The sequence below is a fragment of the Pleurodeles waltl genome, chromosome 12 (assembly GCF_031143425.1).
Source record: "Pleurodeles waltl isolate 20211129_DDA chromosome 12, aPleWal1.hap1.20221129, whole genome shotgun sequence".
NCBI classification, from domain to species: domain Eukaryota; kingdom Metazoa; phylum Chordata; class Amphibia; order Caudata; family Salamandridae; genus Pleurodeles; species Pleurodeles waltl.
Genome location: NC_090451.1, coordinates 127,398,516 through 127,406,342, shown reverse-complemented (window position 1 = coordinate 127,406,342; position 7,827 = coordinate 127,398,516). Strand labels below are relative to the sequence as shown.

The 7,827-nt window shown below is 40.0% G+C and overlaps 1 long non-coding RNA gene across 1 annotated transcript in view; it reads right to left on the bottom strand.

The window, feature by feature from the left end:
* Positions 1-2,121: 2,121 nt before the first annotated feature.
* LOC138267694 (uncharacterized) overlaps positions 2,122-7,827 on the bottom strand; it is a 62,764-nt gene continuing 57,058 nt past the window's right edge. Inside the window, exon 3 of the long non-coding RNA XR_011199849.1 lies at positions 2,122-2,715. This is a non-coding gene — a long non-coding RNA (uncharacterized lncRNA). The remainder of the gene's footprint in view (positions 2,716-7,827) is intronic.

The following is a 7,827-nucleotide window of genomic DNA, read 5'->3' as shown; positions in this document are numbered from 1 at the left end:
GTGATGACATGGGGATTTTCCAGACCTCTGATGTTACAGTCACCTGTCAGCGTGACCTATTGTATGGCGTATTTGAGCAGTATAGTTTCAAGACAGTTGCAGAGATCGTTAGTTGTGCTAAAGTTCTGAGCTTTTTTGTGAATTATGGTAGCAGTTTATCAGGAGTAAAAGTGTCCTTTTGCAGTGTTAGCCAAGTGATAAGTGCCATTTGTAAGGCTGGAAGGTTTGCTTCAAAGGCAATATGGTGACCTGAACTATTTGCTTGGAAAAAAACTGAAAAACCTCCCAATGGCTAACCAAACAGGTTTGTGCTTTTCACTGGTTTGAAGAGCTTATAATAGCCTTGTAGGACTGAAGGAGTAAGTGACATGTTTCTTGCAGGCAGATTATGTCACTTCTGTTCAGCAGTGCAACCGCTGATTTGCTTGTTAAGATTGTGTTCTGGCCTGCCACGTTCCATGATGTCATACTACTGGTTTGCCTCTATTTGTCTAAGAGTCAGTTCTCTATCCCCAAATATTTGGGGTAATATGATAATTTCCTTGGAACTGCCAAGCCAGATCCTCCCTGGACTGGAAACAAGCATCCTAGGACCTGTTTCGGGGTATCACTCTTCATCAGCTAGGCTAACTTGAATCCAGTGCTCTCCAATACTCCTGAATCCAAAACTTTAAACTGCGGTACATGCTGCCAACATAAACCATATTACAGCAACATTCTATTATATAGATCACAAATTGAGTGTTGCAATGGATAAAATGTTTAACTTTATGCACACAAGAGGTATTGCATTTAAACTCATTAATCCTATTCTATCCCTTTGTGCAATTGCTGCACGTATAAAAGTCCAGAGATTTATCCTGTAGCCCTGTATCTTTTTGTTCTAATGATGTTACATAACTGGGACATAAAAATCCCTAAGCGTATGTCCTCTTTAATACACCACCATTGGGTTTTTGCTTATTTTATCCAGCACACCGGGAATCTCCAGCAGGAGATGCCAATGTTTCTTTAATCCCTTAAAAATCCTATCACTACATAAGGTGTATTTGGTGACAAATGCTAGTTTAGCTTGTTTTCATCTAGCCTTCCTGTCCTTAGCCATAACTGCCCCCTCTCTCTCTGGGTACATTCTGTGCTCTCCTTTCTGTTATACCAAGGGCCTCATTTATAACAAACTGGTGCATCGATCATGATTTGCTAGTTTGCTTGCGCAGCCCTGCGCCCTTCTAATTACACCATGGTAGCACTGTATTTACAATACAGCGCACCGTGGAGCTCGTTAGCACAGCTGCTTCAGAATTTCTGACCCAGTTGTGGCACTTTGCTGAACTAGCATCAAGCATTTTGACCCTAGTCCAGCAAAGCTCAGGGAGGCCTATTTAAAATAGCCTAGCGGCACTTCAACGTTTGCCCTTGAGCAGGTGTAAAAAAATGAGACTAGAATGATGAAGTGAATTCACTGTGCCGTTCCTGCGGGCCTCCGGGAGGGGGAACACCTCCCTTGTATTCAGTATACCTGGCACAGGTATAATGTAGCGCAAGGGTTTACACTGGTTCCATTGCACCAGTTTGTAAATATGGCAAGGATGAGAGACTGTTCTGCCCTGCCATAGCGTCAAAAACATAATGCTACTCTAGCACAAGGAGCATGTATATGAGCCCTAAGTATTTTAGGATCATAGCATCTGTCCATGAAATGGTTCTTTGCATCATTAATGCTCATTTTAAAATGACCTTAAAATTAACAAGTTCACTATGGATCATTTCACCAAACAGGATATTTTTAATCAGAGATTGGGCACATGCACTCGAAGCATACAAGATGGAAGGTTACTCTGGTGCTTCCTGTGCTGTTCCTGTTCTTGGGGCATTGAACTCTGAACCTCTTCTACCTGTTTTGTTTCAGTGTCAGTCACTAAAGGTTGCCCTGGTGCTGTCTCTGCTATGCTTGTTATTGACATGAGTAACTTGAACCTCTACTGCCTGTTCTGTAACATTGTCACCTGCTGCCCCCTGCTGCTGCCTGTGTTGTACCTGTTGTTTGAAGCTTGCATCACTGCTGCTCTTACTGTACTTTGATGTGAGTGAATGTTGGGAAAATATTCGCACTGAACAATGTCAAACTGATTGGCTTTATTGATGGGTCTTTGAAAGTCAAAAATGCTCCAGTCGATGGTACAATACATTCTCATTTTAACGTGAAATAAAATCATATTGTTTATTTTCCATGCATGGTTAATGTAGAATTTCCAAGTAAATTGTGAAGGAAAGTCTTAATTTTATTAAAGCACAGGCAAGTATTATGCTTATCTTTTCTTGCTTTATTTAAATAGCAGCTGTAGTCAAGAAACACTAAACCAATCCCAAAAGGCAAGCGAACAAGCAGCTAATAGGAAAAAAACAGACCATATAGTGCGCCAATCAGATATAGGCAGTAATGTATGGTATGCCTATCTTCACTGCAACCAGCCGTCTTTTCTTGAGTGAGAATAGTCATGAGAAAGTATTGAACATTGGTAAAATACATGCAATAATGCCAACAGCTAAAACTAATGAAAAAAAGTCTTGAATCCAGTCCAAGTGGAAATCTTTAACAGTACTGTCCAGAATTTGAAGACAAGAATGACTGGAAGAAACAGTCGCCATGAGGAAACCCCAGACCAGAGAAGTGTTGCAATGAAGTTTGTTAGGTGGAAGGTGATGTTGTATTTTCTGAAGATAAGGGAGGGAAAGAGAGAAATCAACACAGTTAATGCAATCATGAGGTGGGATAATACTCGTCTCTGTGTCTTTAATAAAATTAAGATATTCCTTCATAATTCAATTCAAGACCGGAGTTCATGTTATGCTTGTTTAAAGCATATCAATAACCACAGACGATGCTGTATTAATAGGTTTGCAATAAAATATGCGAAATATAGAATCATTAGACCAATCAGCCAATCTCAGAATGTCCTCTAAGCGTGAATCTGCCCAAAAGGCTTTGGAAGCCATGGCCTCCTGGGAAGAGTGGACTCCAAATTTAGAGGTATCGATACCTGCTAGGGTCATAACCACTTTAACCCATCAAGCCACAGTGGAAGACGAAACAGGTTTGTATTTTTTTTAAAGGAGTTGAGTAGTTGGGTAACAGAGGACATCCTGAGATGGAAAGTTCTACATTCATAAGATTTTAGGCAATTTCTAATACATAGTTTAGGTTGATTGGAGAAGAAAGGATAAAAGACAGTAGAAATGTTGGTTTTGGTGTGTCTTGTAATATTGAAAATAATTCCATTAAGAGTGAAATGACAGGCCAAAATATCTAAAGCCTTTACATCTGAAAGTCGTTTCATAGAAATTAAACATAATAACATTGTAAATTTAGGAGAAAGCATTTTGAGAAATAACAAATAGTTGTCCAGCCTTGACAAAAACAACTGTAAAACAAGATTAACATCCCATAATTTGCTGCATTTGGAAATAGAAGGATTAGAAAATGTTACTCCCTTTAAAAGATGGTATATAAGATGGTGTTCACCGACAAGCTTGCCGTTAATTAAAGGAGCATTTATAGAACTAGCCGAACGATAGAGGTTGATTGTTCTATAAGATTTGCCTGAACTGGCTTGAGAAGCCAGGAAGTTGGCAATTAGAGAGATATCTGCTGAAAAGGGATTGTAAGATTTTCCCAAAAAATAGGTAGACCAAATGGACCAGGCTTATTTATATGCCTTCGTTTTGACTGGTGCCCATGACTTGCTGCTATAGTTTGAAGCTTCAGCTGAAATTCCTCGGTAAGAGAGGGAAGACCCGTTAGATTCCAGGCTGAAAGATGAAGTGTGTTGTGAGGACGAGGTCGTGAGGAAGACCCTGAGGGTTGAGGAGGAGCTCAGAAAAGGAAGGGGGAAGAATTGGGAAGTCCATTGCTAGTTCTAGGCGGGGAGGATGCCAAACCTGTGATTGCCAGAAGGGAACCACCAAGACCAAGGTGCCTTTTTGTCGTAGCACCTGGGTGAGTACTCTGTTGATCATCAGAAAGGGAGGAAAAGCATAGTTTGTTGACAGGGACAAATCCTGAATGAAGGCATCCATTGCTGAGGCCAGATGATCTGGTCTCCAACTGAAGAAGTGAGGAAGTTAGGAATTTAGGGGAGACAGAAAGAGATCTATGTGTAGGGGACCCCATTTCTGTGAAACGGAATGGAAGACAATGGATGAAGTTTCCAATTGCTGACGTCGCACAGATGGCGGGAATACCAATCTGATACTGAATTGAGTTCTCCTGGTAAGTATTCCGCTTGAACTGATATATTGTTCCGGAGGCAGAAGTCCCAGAAACTTTTTTCTAGCTCTGCTAACGGTTTTGATTTGGTACTGCCAACATGATTGATGTACTGACGGCAGATAGATTGTCCATCCGTTGAAGGATAGAACACTGAACCTTGTTCTTTGCAAAGCTTTTGATCACAAAGGAGCCTGCAAGCATCTCTAAACAATTGATGTGCAATGAAGACTCCTGTGGAGACCATGTACCTCCTGTCGATACTTGACCACAGCTTGCGCCCCAACCTGTTAGGCTTGTGTTGATGCAGATATGCCAATAAGAAATTATTAATAAATGTTTATGTGTTTTGATTAATGGAAAGTTCGTAGAGAAAATTAATCATAGGGAAAATAATGTGCACGTTTGAAAATGTGCCCATGGGGCATGTCAGCCACTTATATGAAAATTGTACTAAAATAACTAAAATTGTGTGAAATAATGAAAATGTATAAGAATAATGTAATAATATGTCATATTGAAACGTATAACTTATGTTTGCATTAATTTGTAGAATTAAATTAGCAGAAGATATGCCCTAGTCTTCCTCCAGGCCTCACACAAGAGCTGAATTTCTAGCTCACTACAGAGAAGCTGGTGCAGGACCTGACTTTGAGCCACCCCATGTTAAAGTTGCTTAGCTAGAATTTTCTGCAATGTACCGACAGACAGGAGATGATGAAGTCAATTTGATACAATTATGTGTAGAGTTAGCTAAATGTACTTTCCCAGGACTTGAACAATGGGAGCGCTGACTGAAGAGGAGCATGCAACATTTTTGATACCTGAAGCGCCGGATGATGAAGACATCGTACAGTGGACCAATCCGTGCACTGTGAAAGAAGAAATATTAGAACTCAAAGATTTGAAAAATTCATATTATAGGTTAGAGTTATATCTGCCAATTGACTACCAATTAGGAATTAGGGGGATGGACTGGAAAACTCTAATACAAAGTCATGACAAGGGGCTAAAACTTCAGATGCGGCAGATGTAAGGGGAGAATTGATAACATCAGGGGGCGCGGTTCGAGATTCTGTCATTGGGCTCATACTCTTGAGAGCCTGATGCGTTGCTGATCTATTGATGACCTGAAGACGAAGACTGACTCTGTTGCTGATCCATTCCATGGATAGGTAGCTATGACAGAGACTGATTGACTTTGTGCATTTTCTTCTAGGTACCAACTGTGCGTTTTCATAGTTTTTCCTCTTAGCTAGATGTTTTATCAAATTTGCGTTTTACTAATTGTTTTGAATGAAGTCCCACATGCTAATGCCAATCTGGATTAGTTAAGGGTCCTTCCGGTGACTCGACAGTGACAAATGATTGGCGGGCTGATTTGCTGAACTCTGCTATTAATGTTGCTATATTCATTTTTATTGGCTTATGTCAAAGCAGTAGATCATATGTTTTCTCAAGGTTTGATTAGATCGTGTTATTGGTGGTTGTTAATAAACTAACTTTGAACTTACTAAACTAATTTTGAGTTAACCAAATGCATTAGAATTGTAATTAATAGGGAAATAAAAATTATTAATGCTTTATTGAGTCGTGGTTATTCATGACATTGTTGGTTATAATTGTTGATTTATTAATTATTCTCGTAGTGGTTACTGATTAATTATATTGATTATTGATGCTACTGGTCACTACGTGATCAGGATACTCCATGTGATCCAAAAGGTTCATCAGGCTTTACGCGTCACCTTGTAAGTTTACTTACTGAGGACCAGGCACGCTAGCACTTGCATCGGATTCTAACACAAGATCTGGGGCTGACGCAAACATAGCTTTGTCGTTACAGGCGCCCAGTTGATCTAGCCATCATTGAAGTTCTATACGGGATTCTTGATCCAGGGGGATGAAATCTGAATAAGCAAGACCCTTGCGGAGGTGATGAATTTTCTATTTTGAAGGGCCCAATAGTGGAGAGGACCTGGAACAATTGCTTGAATTGAAGAAGAAAGCAGATTTATAATCCTTGCAAGAGTCCTGAAGGAGAGAGAAGGAAGGCGTAAAGATTGGGTTATTTATGATTTTATAGCATATACTTTCGACTCAGGCAGATGAAGAGTAGGTTTTGTGGAATTTATCAGAAAACCGAGAAATTCCAGGATTGAGATGGAGTCAGAATAGATTTTTCTTTGTTTATTATGAAGCCTAGGTTCGAGAAAAGAGAAGAAGTATAGTCGATTTATTTGTGAAGGGTCTGAAGATTTTGACTCATTAAAAGGATATCGTCTAGATAGATTATTACTCTGATGCTCTGGGCTCTGAGATGAGCCACCACACGTTTCATAAATTTTGTAAAGCACCATGGGACTGAGGAAAGACCAGACGGAAGGCAGGAGAATTGATAAGTTTGATCTTGCCACAGAAATTGTAAGAATTTGCTGTGTTGACAGTGAACAGGAATAGTCAGGTAAGCGTGTTGAAGATCAAGATGTACTATCCAATCGTTCTGAAGTAAAGCATCCCTGAGATGCAAAATAGTCTCCAATTTGAAGTGTTAATAGACCACAAACCGGTTGAATTGTTTTAAGTTTATGACTGGTCTCATTTTTTTGTTTTTCTTCTGAACCAGAAAGATGAAACTTCAAAACCCTATTGGATGTCGATGGGTGATTTGAGATGCATGTTTGTGAAGGAGCGTTTGAATTTCTTGTGGAATTAGAGAGGTCATGTTTGTGGAGATACTTAAGGGAGGAGGAAGAGACATTTGAAAAGGTTTTTCGTAGCGTTCTGTGGAAGAGCCCTGAACCATACTTAAAACCCATGGATCTGAAGTGATGCTTTTCCATCTGTGAAAAAAGAATTTTAAACGACCCCCTACCGAAAGATGGCTAAAAGGGACACTTACTTTTGGGATGATGGGATCTGAAGTTTTGCTGATTCCGACCTCTGAAGCCTCTTGTTCTTTGGGGTAGCATTGTGGGTGATATTCTTGTTGAGAAGTAATGGAGGAGCCTCTGTAGCCTCGAGATCTGGCAAAGCGGCCGGTTCATCGATTCTTTCCTCTACTGGCCCTGGTAAAAACATGGTTGTTGAACACTTTTTTAAGAGACTTTTAAGCCTCATCCAGGGATGCAAACGTTGTGACATACTTGCTGAGTTCCTTGATGAAGGAGTCCACAAACAATAAACCATCAGCTTTAGGACCTGGATCCATAATAGCTACTTTAGCTAGTTTTGAATCCAGTATGAGAAGTAATCTTGTGTGTTATAGCTGAGTTCTCATTTCCTAAAAAACAGAAGGCTGGTTGAACCCATAATGATAGTTCTTCTAGGTCAATAGCGTTATTCTCCAGTCTGGCTATCACTGCCATGTCAAAAATGCAGGATAAAGGTCCCACAATATCCAAGATTTTATCTTGGCAGATGGACCAAGCTTTGTCGACCTCTTTACGAGGGTATTTGCCAAATTTAGTAAAGAAAGTAATCATAGACGGGTCAATAACTGGAGTAGAGGTTATATGTAGAGGTAAAGAAAGTCTGGAGCATTTGGAACGGAGCTTTGA